Here is a 14474-nt window from a genome sequence, read left to right as displayed (position 1 = left end):
AAAATATCCTAATGATTAACAGTGATTATAGCATTAGATCCTTCTTTGGCAGAAACATATCCCTTGGATTTCCAAGTAAATGCCTAAGGTAGCAAGAGCTGCCACAGCTAACTGTTGGCAATCTAGTATTTGCCTCAAAGCATGGGAGGAATGCCAGATGGAATTTTAAAAACTTGGGGATTCAGGGCTTTATATTACATGTATATGTAAATCAAACCTATTGGAGCCTTTTAACAAATATTTATGGTAGAAAATTCAGGAAAAGGCAAGGTCCTTTGCTCAATTAGGGGCTAAGATGGTAAAACTATCATTTGAAATGAAAATTCTTTAATGAATATTTATCGCTGTTCCCGCCGCAGCACACAAATTGCTTTAGCATTCCTTGGCACCAATCATCTCCCTTATTTCAAGAGATGATCTTACTCTAATGTCAAAACAACTTGAGAAAGAGGGAACAGTACGTCCCATGAAGCATGTCAAGCAGAACGCCAGTCAGCAATTCATTTGTGTTGACTTTATCTTATTGTTCTTAAAATAGGCAAGGGTGATTCCAAGCATTCAGGCAGCTGAAAAACTCACACCACAAGCAATTGCCTGGCACAGTATGGCTAGATGCTTTGGAATATTCTTCCACATTGCTCCAGCCTAACCTGCAAGTACTCCTGCTACTCTAGTCTATCTTGAGTTTGCCTAACAGTGTTTTTTTGCATCCTGGGTCTAGTCCTGGTGCTTTCTTGAGACCTTGTTGGCAATCATTTCAGCTACTATTGATAATGCCTCTGTGTCTTAAGGATCTAATTCAGCTCCCACTAAAGTCAAAGACAAAACTTCAACTGAGTTTCTAATAGAGCTTGGATCCAGCTCCCATTAGTCTTTCTATTACTTCTTTGCTACCTGTGTGGTTATCCTCTCAACTTGTATATAGTCTGCCGACAGTGGCAAAGCTCGGTGGAGGTCAGCAATTGAAAGAGAAAATGGAGGGAGTAGTTCAAGATCCCAGATATCACTCTAAGTGTTTTTAATTATTATTAAAAGTATTATATTTTGCTCTGTCATATATTTTATTAAATCCCAGTCACTATCCATATGAAAGTAATATGATCCCATTTTTTCATTTTGTTCACACACCTTGGAACATATCACTTCTGTGAAATGTATGATGAATCGGAAGGGACCTTTGAGTGTTGACCCAGCATCTCATCTTGCTTCACAATTGCCAGAACTACCATAGTACATTATGAAGCTTTTGAAAGTCGGGCTTTAGTCTGAAAAATGTTGTAATATGTCCATGAAGCCCTACGTTTCTTCACTATCAGTCGGGGACATCATTTCAGAAAAATGTTGGGGGCGGGAGGGACAAAGCTGTGTTAGCATCCCCTCTTCCACCTCCCCACTGAGGCCGTGACTGCTGGAGGGAAGGTGTTAGTGGGCTGGTCCCTTCCTGGCAGGGGGTGGGGAGATGGCATGCTGGTCCTATCCTGGGGAGTTGCGGGGATGGCTGGCACAAGGCAGGAATTGGGGCCTGGTTTACTCCATGCTCAGTTCCAGCCTAGATCATAGCTGCTGCTTCCTATCTAGACAGCAGGGAGAAGGGATGGTGTGGACAATGCAGTAATTAGGAGCTCTGACCTGGCCTGCGCTATAGTGGCCCCCACAATCCTGGAGGAGACACAGCAGTACCATCTGGCAAGGAACTTTGAAAAGTCGGGGGGAAGGGAATGAGGGCTGGGGCAGGGGCTGGGACTTCGGAGAGGCTCAGGGGTGCAGGCTCTGGGTGGCGCTTACCTCAAGTGGCTCCCAGAAGCAGTGGCATGTTCCCCCTCTGGCTCCTATGTGGAGGTGCAGCCAGGCAGCTCTGCACACTGCCCTGTCTGCAAGCAGCACCCCCACAGCTCCTATTGGCCGTGGCTCCCAGACAGAACTGAGGAACTGGCGCTTGGGGTGGAGGCAGCACCTGGAGCCCCATGGCTGCCCCTATGCTTAGGAGCCAGAGGGGGGACATGCTGTGACTTCCGGGAGCCACATGGAGCCAACGCAGGCAGGGAGCCTGCCTTAGGCCTGCTGCTCTGCCGATTGGACTTTTAACGCCCCGGTCAGCAGTACTGACTGGAGCCGCCAGGGTCTCTTTTTGACCAGGCATTCCGGTCAAAAACCGGACACCTGGCCACCCTACTTGCTAGGTTGTTGGCAGTATCAGCAGAGGGGGACTGAAAATTGAACTACCCTTTTACCTCCTAGATTGGGTGACCAGACGTCCCGATTTTATTGGGACTGTCCCGATATTTACTTGTTTGTCCTGCATCCTGACCGATGTTCGGTTGGGACATTAATTGTCCCAATAGTTTGCCCTCCGGCACACAGGCAGAGGGAGCTGACCCCCCCTGCCCCAAGTCCACTCTGGCCCCGCCCTGACTCCGCCCCTTCATCCGCCATTGGATCCCTCTCCAAATCCATGCCCTGGCTCCACCCCCAGCCCCGCCCCTCACTGCCCTATTGGATTCCTCCCCAAATCCCCGCCCTGGCCCTGTCTCTTCCCCAAGCATGCCTCATTCCTCCTCCTCACCCCTCCCTCCCAAGCTTGCACTAATCAGCTGTATGGCAGTGCAAGGGCTGGAGGGAGGGTGGAGAAGCAGGATGAGGCAGCCAGCTCAGGGGAGGTGGAGGCAGAGCGAAGGCAAGCTGGTGCGGGGGAGTGGGGCGTGGAGCTGCTCAGCCCCCACCAATTTTTCCTATGCTCCAGCAGCTCTTTTTTTGTTGTTTGTTTTGTTTTTTGCTTTTGTTTTTGTTTTTGTTTTTTTCCTCCACTGCTGGCTCTTGGTTTGTTTGTTTTTTTGTTGCTCCACCGGCACCCCCTGCCTCCCCCGTCCCCCCGCGTCCCGATATTTCACATCTGTCATCTGGTCACCCTACTCCTAGAGGAGGTCCCTCCAGATCAGGATTGAGACAAACTGACAGTTTGGGGAATTGAGGAAATACAAATGTAGGAAGCCTATGTTTCCACTGTTTGTACTGTTCTGTTCTGTGGCTAGATCTGGAACTTCAGGTTCCAGTGCTGCCAAGCTGACAACCCTAAATCCTTATCTTCTTCCATAATCCCACTTCCCTGCAGCCTCAAAAACAAACAATCCCCACCCCCACCCCCAAAAAACACACCCCTAACAGCAAACAGTTGCCTTTCTTGCCAGAGATGTTTTCTCAAACTAACCCACTTATATTTAACAACACCAATTTATGCCAGGGTCCAGGATGCAAAAGAAAAGGGGTGAAAAGTTCATATATGTAAATTGCATTTTCCCCTCTTCTTCTGAAAAATTCAAAACATGATGGTTGAAATAACAATGTTAAACAGGCAAACTGTTATCAAAGAACAATGGCAGAAACAATACTACTGCTTATGTGGCATAACATTGTGGTCTGTCTCTGATTTTTATAGAAAAATAATTAAATTGACTTCTTCAGACTGTTTAACACATTTCTTTTTCTTTTTTCTTTTCTTTTTTTAGGTCAAGGACCATAGCAAATTAAAAACCAATCTAACCCAGAGGCAGAAAGAAGTACAGTACCAGATGCTTTATTGGAAAACTGTGCTAATTACATAGGTGAAGACAGACAACGGAGCAGGAATTCAGGTGGCATCTTTTTGTAAAAGGAATTACTATTACACAGTCCCCCAGAGAACTGAGAAGCTTTTTCTTCAGTCCTTTGAATTGTAACCACATACAGGAGATTTGAATTCTAGAATGTCCTCACAGAGCCTCTGTATTGAAAAGTCTTTTATGCCATTATCCAATATGTCTATGGAATTTTTGCTAGAGCTGAGCTAATAATGTATATAAAAACATAGACTCAGTTTATTCTCTTTTTCTGTTTGCAAATAGTCTGCAAACAGTTATTAATTTTCTCAGATGTGTTCATTATTCAAACTTTGCCTACCAGTTAATTTCAGTGAATAATTTTTTTAGAAGCAGCAAAGAGTCCTGTGGCACCTTATAGACTAACAGACGTATTGGAGCATGAGCTTTCGTGGGTGAATACCCACTTCGTCGGATGCATGCATGTATTCACCCACGAAAGCTCATGCTCCAATACGTCTGTTAGTCTATAAGGTGCCACAGGACTCTTTGCTGCTTTTACAGATCCAGACAAACACGGCTACCCCTTTGATACTTAATTTTTTTAGTTATATCTATAGCTCATTTGTGAACAGTTCATTGCAAGTATTCATCATTAGACATTAAAAATGTGAGCTGATTTTGATTGCTGCTTAGCTCATATGGTAGTGTTCCTCTTCCTTAATTGGATGAGAGTAGCTCTTTGAAGCAGGTTTCTGGTCTGCATGGTCAAATTTAAAATTGTTTCCATGAATATTCTGCAATAGTCTTTTTTAAATCATTTAAAAACTTTAAAAAATGTTATCAGCAAGAGGTCATAAAAAGGGTAGGCAAACAGTTGAATTTTTTTTAATTAAACATGTTTGAGGAAAATATGTTCAGTATAAGTTTCAAACAAGACTTATTGTTACTAGAGATGGGCCTGAGGTGAAAGGTTTGGGATTGGATTCAACTTTTCCAAAAGTTGTTTAGATCTAGGGTTTTGGTTCAACCCACCACTGAGATAAAGGCTATTCACATAGCCAGGGTCCAGATCCTGATCTGTCTGAACTTCCCGTTTCTAATTAGCAGAAAATGACCAGGGTTTATCTACTGCCAGTATGTGGTAGTACATTACCATCTTGCTTTAGGGGTGGTTTAGAGCTACACTGTCCTAAAGAGAGTGCCAGCAATCACTATGACTGAGAGAAATGCAGTACCTCCTGGAGCTCCCCAGTGAAAGGGTTCAGTATGCAAATACAGAAAGACTACCTACTAAAAGGGAGCAACATGTCAGTGCTGGTGTGGATTGACCATAAATCTAATTCTTCCTCAACTGTTTTGGGATGGTTTATATCCCTATGGATGTTAATATGGACAATCCCAGCACTCAGGGGAACACAGGGACTACAGTTGTGGGCAGCTCTAATGCAGGGGAAACGAGGAATAGAAGGCTCCATGCACCCTCAGAAGCAGACAGAGTTTGACCCAAAGAGCATTCTAAAGACTGGGCTTTATCACATTTAGCTCTAACAGTGGAATTTAGTGTAGTTTTGCTTTCTCGGATGCATACATAATTTTTGCAATTGTGCAGCACATTCCTTCAGATCAGTCTTTAATTCATTTGTAAGACTGTGGCAAAAGTTGTGAGGAAATAGCAACACGTATGACATGTTGCTTATTCAGCTATGGTTTATCCTTGCCATTACTTGTTGAAGAGCAAAATAAATGTCATAGCACTATGCACCAGGAGTACACTGATGTTTTGAGCTCCTTAAATAGAGTTGTGGTTTACAAGAGCTCTGCCAATTGTTCTTTAAATGTGTATGAGTTTCATTGGATTTCATCCTGCACTTTATCCTTTGAGTTTTATAAGAACGATACAGCTGAAATCCAGTTCAATTGGGTACAGAAATCCAGGCTTTAAGAACTTTTTGCCAGCTGAAAAGCCAAGGCTTTTGTGCTTTGGTACAACTGAGAAAAAGAAAAGAAAAACTTTCCACTTTTAATTCACATGTGAAACTTTCTGTAAATTTTAAAGTGACACAAAAGACAAACAATTGATTCCCAAATCTGTCAGACCATGGCATGTGATATTATAATCAGTCAGTGATTCACGGTATAGTATCTCACATAAAGCACCTCAAAAACCCCTTTCAGGTAGTGTGTTACAATCACAGGTTAAGAAAACAACCAACATGACTGAATATGACTATCATTGAACACCTGGCACTCAGAGGAATTTGTCTACAGTACAAAAATGAGAGTTGTACCTGAGGTGGAGGATGACACATCTGAAATTAAAAGATATGGTCTGTCATTTTTCAGTAAAATCTGTTTTCTAGGTGGCACATTCTCCTCTTACTGTCAGTAGTGATGGATGGAATGTTTGTAGTTAATGGGCATTATATTCACTCCTAAAAATGCCTGTAGATATTGCTGCTTTTAAAATTGAAATCCTAATGTAGCTGTGCGTTGGGGTGAAATTCATCGTTGTGTGGAGAGAGCCCAAGGCCTATGCATCACTTAACTTCCATTTATACCCCATTTTGAGGTCTTAAGTAGAACTGCAGTGATGTAGGGGCCTTGCACTGGCCTTCAGGCTATGGGCAAATTTCACCCTCACAGAAGGAGATTGCCATTTACAGCGGTGTGGAAAATCATACACAATGATGATTTTTAATGTGAAAAGCTGTGTTTCTTGGATGGAATGAAGATTCTCTATTTCTTATTAATTTTTCAACCATTGCATCCTCAAATGAGTACCTTGAACTCAAATGAATTCTTGATTGAATTCAAAACATCAGCCAGCTAGTGACATAAGAATTAGCTGAAAATGATGCCTTGAGTGACTTTGCCTTTGATGTGTTGTGAGATGTCCTATGTTCCCTTGAGATTTGCTCTGAGCTGAACTGTTTTAATTCATTTTTATTAAACTCTCTTTAGATCTTTCAATTGGTTCACAACTATGACATGTTGGAATTACTACTGTTGACTATTAGGAAGACAAAGGGAAAAGTTATGTTGATATGCGAGATTGAGAAAGGATTTCAGGAACTGGACTAAAGACAGTTTTGGAGCATGTGGTGGTAATAGGACCTATAGGAAGAAAGTCTTTAGCTGTCTTGAGAGGTGTTTAATCTTTACAGGAATAGCCAGAAATATAGATGTCCTGGTATCCTTCAGAGTTAGATAATATAGATAATATTTTCAGGCAGTTTCAACTCAACCTCTAACTTTGCTTTGTGGCAAAATTCCAAAGTCCTTACTTGGGTATTTGGTGCAGTATAAATTTTACAAAACACTCTCCTCTTTTCCTACCACCACCATTGCCTCAGCCAGGACCTTACCACACTGTAAAGACAATTTAACATCGAGTACAATGAAAAGAATAAAATAATATAAAATGGATTAAATATTTATTTTTAATTAATAAATGTTTCATATTTAATAAACAATGTATTATTTGAAAACAGGTGGAAGGAGAGTTCTACACATAGGCCTACAGTGATTAAAATATAAAATTCCACTGATAAAATAATGTTTTCTGACCTTAGATTGAAGGTGGTGAAAGATGGATTGAAGTAGGTGTCCCTCAAAAAATAGTCCTGCAGACTAAGCACCACCACTGCAACAGCTCAAGTACCTCTTGACTTAGCTGCAGTTGATGAACCTACAAGTGTTCAAGAAAAACTCTATCTATACCTTGTTGCAACTGAGGTCACAAAGGTAAGGAAAACTGTAGCGAGAACTACATCCAAGAAAATTGTCTCAATAGATGTACCAGACACAGACGACAAAAAACACTTTTGCTAATGCCAAAAGAAGCAACTGAGTCCACAAGCACCCCCATCATGTGAACCTCTTAGACAAAAGATGGGCAAAGCCTGCATAGAGGGCACAGATACCATTCCCACCATAACTTCCAGATATATCGTATGTGGTTAAGTCACCTATTACCATATTATCTATATATTGATGCTTTAATTAATCCCTCCTTTATCTTGTCTGGGTTGATCTTTAGCCAGTTCACTCTCATTATGTCCCAATCTCAGGCAGGCATCAGAAGATCAAAGTAATTACATCACCAGGTCTCACCGAAAGAGAGACATAGAGCTCTGTCATCCACATACTCATGGCATCTCAGCGAAAGTGTTATCACTATCTCCCCAATGGCCATACAATATACATTGAACAAGCAGGATAAAGGAATAAATCCTTGTGGAAATCCATGAGATAACCTTTAAGGCAGATAAACAATTGTCCAACAGTTCTGTCCAGAATGTAGGAGTAAAGAATAGATCTACTTAAGAATAATCCTGTCTGTCCAGCTAAGGTCCACAAGAGAGTCCACAGAATCTTAAGTTCAATAATATGAAAGACTGCTGGCAGATCTACAAGAACCAGCATGAGCCTTTTGTATATTGCTAGATAGAAACCATTGGCAAGTGAGGCTATAACACTATCTTTAATCCATATTCAGATAAAAAAGGAAGACTAAAGGGCTCAAGGAATCTGTGGACTCTAGATACAAAGTTGTTTCTTCTGAACAATCTTAAACAGAAAGAGAATGTCAGAAAGAAGGCAATAACTGGCAACGTTGCCAAGGGATGACTTCTTAAGAATAGGCATAACAATCTCTCATTTGAGAAGAGCTGGCACCCTGTCCTCCTGTAGAGAAACATAAAAGATCATGGGTGCCAAAGTTTTTTAAATGGATCATTGTCCCGATGCCAAGCCTGCAAGGACTGTGATGTTGCTGTGGCTTGCCTGGATATAGAAGGCCTGATTTGCAAATATTTTTCTTTGATTTATGTTGTTTTCCCTTTGACTTCCCAGAAAAGTGAATGAATAGTAAACATAATATAGGCACCATAGTAAAGTTCCAGGTGAACTTTCAAACTAGTTCAAGAAAAATATTATTTAAATAAAATAATTCTGAAATGAGCCTACACGTCCTCTCCTTTAAAGATAGCCAATAGTGCCCTTCTGCATTGTTTCACCTTACTGATTATTATATGGGCCTTCATATTCCCACCCTCACTTTCCATGGCTTGTGGGAGATATGCTGCACCTACAGCATTTTTGTATAGTAAAATCCAGCACATTCATCAAGATCTCTTTGGTGCCCAGTTCTTATTAATTGCATCTGTCACATATAGAGTGTTGTGGGGACTGAGATACATCAGCAGAGTTTGCAATCTTGTGCAGAATCTCAGAATAACATCTCCATATCTATCTACCAAATCATGTTTGAAGTTTGAGACTCCTAGATCCTATCTCTGTTAGATCTGTCATGTCTGGGGGCTTAGATGTTTGGTATTCCTCTGTTTAGAGTTCTAGAGTTGAAAAGTAATTTAAACTCTGATAGTTGAAAAGACTGACTCATTGTATGTGTTATATTTGAGTTGATTCATTGTAGTTTTGTAATGCAGTTTATTTATGTATTCCCTGCCCACATTTTAAAATTCTTTTGTACAAGCCTATCCTTGTAGTGTGACTCAAAACCATAACCTCCACTGAAATTAAGACTGGTCTTAAGCATAATCAAAGCAAGTGGCTGCTTGTGTTACTGCCTTTTCATGGTCCTGATTCCCAAGCAAGCTCTGCAACTCACAGGCCATGCTAGTTTCTATCAGGCAGTGGATTCAGATGAGAACAGTAAAACACACTCCTTTCTCCAGTTGTTGGACCAGACAGGAAGACCACCAATTTCAGTTCCTTCTCAGTAAAATTGTCTTCTTGAAAAGGTTATTCATATGACTAGTAAAGCATTTAACTAAAATTGATATGGAGAGGCTAAGTGGTACTTCACCAACCATATGCATTGTATTCAAACATGGTTGAATGGAAAGCTGCTGACATATGTTTGATGGAATAGTAAACTTTTGGTAAATTGATGTGGAAGGATCATGGATTATTATGTTGAGGATGTGGGAAATGCCATGGTTTTTGTTTCCAGGAGTTTCAGCTAATCTTATCAGTAGGTTCTCTTTCCCATATTTTAAGACACTGATTTTTCACTGAATATGTGCTTTGTTAAAATGATTGCACTCAGCTTTAGGCATTGGAGCAAATTTTCAATCTGTCTTTAAATAAGCACCTATTTTTGCTCTTGTAGCTTTGTGGGTGCAAATACTTTGACACAACTTTCTTCAAATATTTGCAGGTGCAGTTAACGTCACTTCCAATGTCTAGGCACCTGTTCTTTAGGCACCGCTAGGTCCTTACATTTCAAAGTAACATTAATTGCACTCTCAAGTAATTGTGGATTCAAAACTTGTGGCAGAGTTTTAAAATCTGGCCTGTAATATACTCCTGTAGCATTAATTGGATATTATGTTGTATACAAGCAACACTGCACTGCTCAGTGTATTGCACATTTACTTTTATGTGAAATATTTTCAGTTTTATGCATAGGTCTGGGAAAAATTTGAACTGACGTAGGGTAGCAACTATTTCGCCAGTGTTTCTTATAATACTGTTGAGGATTGTTGAGAGTATAGTGTTTCTCAGTCATCAGATAGTGATTTCTCATCCTTCATAGGCAATTAAGTACTTGGCCAAAGATATAAACACAGAAGTAAAGAACATTTCCTTCTGCCCTTCTTCAAAATAAACTACATACTGTCAACATATCATAACCATTGTAAAAGCAATTTTAAAAAAAATCATCACAAAGTTGTCTTAAACTGTTTTGTATACAATGAGCGTTGAGCCAGAAATGTAATTTATCTCAGCAGCTGCGGGTTTGGTGTATCAGCATAGGTTGTTTTCTCTTTGTTCGTAATTGTTGTGAAAGCACTTCTATTATAAGCCTCTGATAATAAGTACCGGTACTTATAACTTTTCAGAAGAAAATGATCCTCTCTGCTGAAATACTGTATATATGCCTGTCCTCAGGCCAAAGGTGAACTTCCCGTGTATGTCAAATTTGGTTTGGTGGTTTTGTTAGCTAATGGTGAGCAAATGTCATTCTGGAATAAATTAACGGAAGTGTCGGATGTAAGATACAAGAGGTAACTGTCTGCTCTACTTGTCTCATCTGGAGAACTGTGTCCAGTCTTACACACCAAATTTTATGAAGGATATGAATGAACAACTTTGTTATGTCAAGTATCAGAGGGGTAGCCGTGTTAGTCTGGATCTGTAAAAGCAACAAAGAATCCTGTGGCACCTTATAGACTAACAGACGTTCTGCAGCATGAGCTTTCGTGGGTGAATACCCACTTCTTCAGCATCTGAAGAAGTGGGTATTCACCCACGAAAGCTCATGCTGCAGAACGTCTGTTAGTCTATAAGGTGCCACAGGATTCTTTGTTGCTTTGTTATGTCACACATAGTGCTTAGATAGTTAGGTGCTGAGTACCCTAGAAATACCTAACATAGATAGATTTGATAGATGGAAAAATATTATCATGTCATAATTGTTGGCAAAGGATGACTTTTTAATGGTGACCACTGAACATATGTTTGATGCCAAGATTTTGCATCGCCATAGCGATTTTTTATAAATATTGATCATAGTTGCTCCTTGAACTTGAAACATAACGAAGGCTTAAGTTACTTCAGATCTTTTCATTCAGATCTAATTGGAAAGAAGTCCTTTCTTGATTGTTCCATACAGAATCATAAATTTGCTAATGAATAAATAGCAGCTGGATTAAACACAATGCAATATGGCCAAAATTTTAAAAAGTGACTAGAATTGGCATGCTTCAGTATTTGGGTGCCCTACCTGAGATGCTTTAAAGGCTACTGATTTTTGGAGGGTGGAAGCTCAACACCTTATGAAAATGAGAATCCTTTGAGGCGTCCAGTTGGACAGTCAAAATCACTACTCACTTTTGAAAATCTTGGCCTGTGTTTGCAAAAGACAACCACAATACCTTGGAGCTTGTGTGTGTGAATTAATAATAGGATAGTCCTCAGGGGTTTGATGTAGATAATCACACAAAAAGTGGGCTGTTTATCCAAATAGCATCTGAAACATTACCGACCATTTATACTGAGTTTTTTCTGGTGAGAAACTGAAATGAAGAGCTGATTGGTACACTGTGCATTTCTCTGTTTGTGAGTGAGCAGTCAGGGCTAGGGAAATTATTACTGATAATGAAGAGGTAGAGTAGATTCAGGTGTAGGAACCTTGACTCAGCAAATTTGGTGAGCCATAAGATAAAGGGGGAGATAGAGGGGCCCTTGACATTAACATTATAAGACAAGGGTGAAAATGGCTTAAAACTAGCCAACATGGTTAAGAAGATAAATATTAAAGAGAAAGAAGGCACAATAATAATGAAATGGGGGATTTAGCTACTGCACTGATGGATGCTATAGATAAACTTAAGGTAAATAGATAGGGATGATGTCAATGATGGCTCTAAAATTGCTGAGCTACTGAATTGCTCCTTAAATTCTATAAGAAAAACAGTAGTTACAGTTAGGCATATACTTAAGAACTCTTTTAGGCTCCCATTTGTGTATGCACAAAATTGCAAAAGTGGAGAATTCTTTTTATTTATTAAATTTTGATTAAATTAAAAAAAGAAAAAATACTGATGCAATTTTCCTGAATCCTCTCTCCCACCACTTTCTTTGAATCAGCTTAACTTAAGAGTGACCAGACTTTGAAGGTGAAAATACCTGAGCATTCACTCCAAAAATCCTAGCAGTTGTGCTTAGCACCAAAAAAGAAAAGTCATAAATAGCTGCTGGTAAGTCCATTTTATGTAATATTATTTTTGTCTGATGCCTTACTTTGGCCTCAATATAGGGGTCATCTATTTGCTTTGTATCAGGCAGTCATATCTTTAGTCATTCACCTTTTATATCCTTGAGGTTTTCCTACTTGTGTTCTCTTTGACCCTATGCGAATGCAAAAATAACTTAGAAATGAGTTTGGAAACTCATGCAGTGAACAGTGAAAGAAAAACAACCAACAAATAATCTAATGAATATAATGAAGACTTGCACATGTTATGAATGAAAGCTCAGTGGATCTATTGGAAAGCTAATGGCAGATATAAACATGTTAGAGGGAGAGAGTATTTTGTCATATTTCTCTTCTTTCTACTGACAGATCATGAGGAAGGAAGGCAAGAAACTGACCCATGTAACTATTTACATTTCAGTTTGCTAGTTATAGCTGTGAGTGACTTTAGAAATAGCAGGTGTTCTATAAATGTTGAAAAGCACAAATAAAATAAATATGGCCGAGGATTATTAGTTAACATCTTTTTCTCTACAGAAGTTTTTTCCACCAAAAAAGTGTTTTCTCAACTATGTATAAAGGAATAGCTTCAACCACCACTGACATACAGCTATGATGGAGTTCCACAGTACAGTGCAGAGCTTTGGAGAACCGTTCAGAAGAAGAAGTGGGGAATAATGCCATCACTAGTTAAAACTGTGAGGAGGATTTAGATTGGAAAACTATAATTAATAGAAAATGGAATGGAATGGTCATGACACTGGTCTAACATCTCTATTCTTACTCCTCCCCCGTGCCCCCCCCCCCCCCCGAAGTAGCATGAAATTGGAATCTCTAACGACTATAAGGTGAAAGAAGGACATTGGGTTTACATCTCATCCAAAGTACCACACCTCCAGAAGCACAGATTCTGGTAGCACCATGCTAAGAAATGGATTAAGTACTGACTCAAAGGGAAGAGTGCCACCTATTGAATAACTAACCGCCTCAAGGAGTGGGTGAGTATTCTTTAAAGGTCTTCTGTCCAAGTATTGACCCAATCCAACTGTACTTAGTTTGAGATCAGACAAGATCATAACTTGAAGTTGTATAGCTTCAGATTACATGTGAATACCATATTTCACAGGAACAGCCTAATGCCTTTTTTGTTTTTGTCTGGCAGAATTATACATTATCCAAGAATCTGCAATAGCCTAGGGTTATAAGTGTGAATTATTTTTCTCTTGAATGGATGGCACGCAACATTAATTATGTAAGTATCTAAATGTTTTCTGAGAACTCCTTGTTGTAAAGTAGGAATTCTTGTCTTCATCATGGTCAAAACACGCTACTCTTTTTAATCCTGCATATCATTTAACTCTGATACTGTATGTCAAGTATTCACATTCAGATTTAGATGGTATCAATGTTAATAAAGGAGAATGACATTAAGGAAATATATATAATATATGTTAAAATTGCATTGAACTGCCATCCAAGCATTGATTAAAGATTATCTTAATATTTTAATATTATCTTGAAATGCTTTGTGGAACCTTGGGCCAGGTTATACTAGGTTGCAGGGAGCTAGGTACAGAAGTCACTCAACTCCCATCAAGTTTAGCTGGAGCCACTACACATACGTCAGATGCTGAAAGCATTCAGACCACCTCATTAGATATGCATACACAATATACTTAAATATTTATAGTTCAGAAAAAGTAATCCTAAATGGACCACAAGAATAGTTAAGCAAATTCATTTTTCAATTCAAGCAAATACCTGTGGAAAATGTTTGGCTATATCCATGCAGTTTTATAAACTAAAGATCTAAATGAAAATGTTCAATATGAAGAAAGCATGACCTATGAAGACTCTAAAAAAAACTAAGTCAGATACTGGACCACTCTAGGGCTACCTACACCATGCGACTGATGCAAAGTTGCTCCAGTGCTGGCTTACCCAGCCGCTAGGGGGTTCCCTCAGATTTAGGGGGAACAATGAACAGCATATAAGTCATTGTAGTGAGACTCTGCCATCCCCCATCCCGCCCAGGGCTGACCAGAGGGGGGGAAGCCAGTCCAAATTACCGGGGCCCAGTGGTCCAGAAGGGGGCCCGGGACTAGGGTGACCAGATGTCCCGATTTTATAGGGACAGTCCTGATTTTTGGGTCTTTTTCTTATATAGGCACCTA

The 14474-nt window shown here is 39.9% G+C and overlaps 2 long non-coding RNA genes across 3 annotated transcripts in view; one reads left to right on the top strand and one right to left on the bottom strand.

The window, feature by feature from the left end:
• The window catches only part of LOC120402945, a 65540-nt gene that overhangs the window by 16204 nt on the left and 34862 nt on the right, over positions 1–14474 (bottom strand). The window lies entirely within an intron of this gene.
• Positions 1–14474, top strand: part of LOC120402944 — an 87577-nt gene that overhangs the window by 71957 nt on the left and 1146 nt on the right. The window contains exons 6-11 of the long non-coding RNA XR_005597377.1: positions 3504–3629; positions 7148–7319; positions 12195–12304; positions 12882–12998; positions 13119–13298; positions 13463–13552. This is a non-coding gene — a long non-coding RNA (uncharacterized LOC120402944). The remainder of the gene's footprint in view (positions 1–3503; positions 3630–7147; positions 7320–12194; positions 12305–12881; positions 12999–13118; positions 13299–13462; positions 13553–14474) is intronic.

Source organism: Mauremys reevesii, linkage group 4 (genome assembly GCF_016161935.1).
Source record: "Mauremys reevesii isolate NIE-2019 linkage group 4, ASM1616193v1, whole genome shotgun sequence".
In the NCBI taxonomy this organism is placed as follows: Eukaryota; Metazoa; Chordata; order Testudines; family Geoemydidae; genus Mauremys; species Mauremys reevesii.
This window is presented reverse-complemented; position numbering and strand designations above follow the sequence as displayed.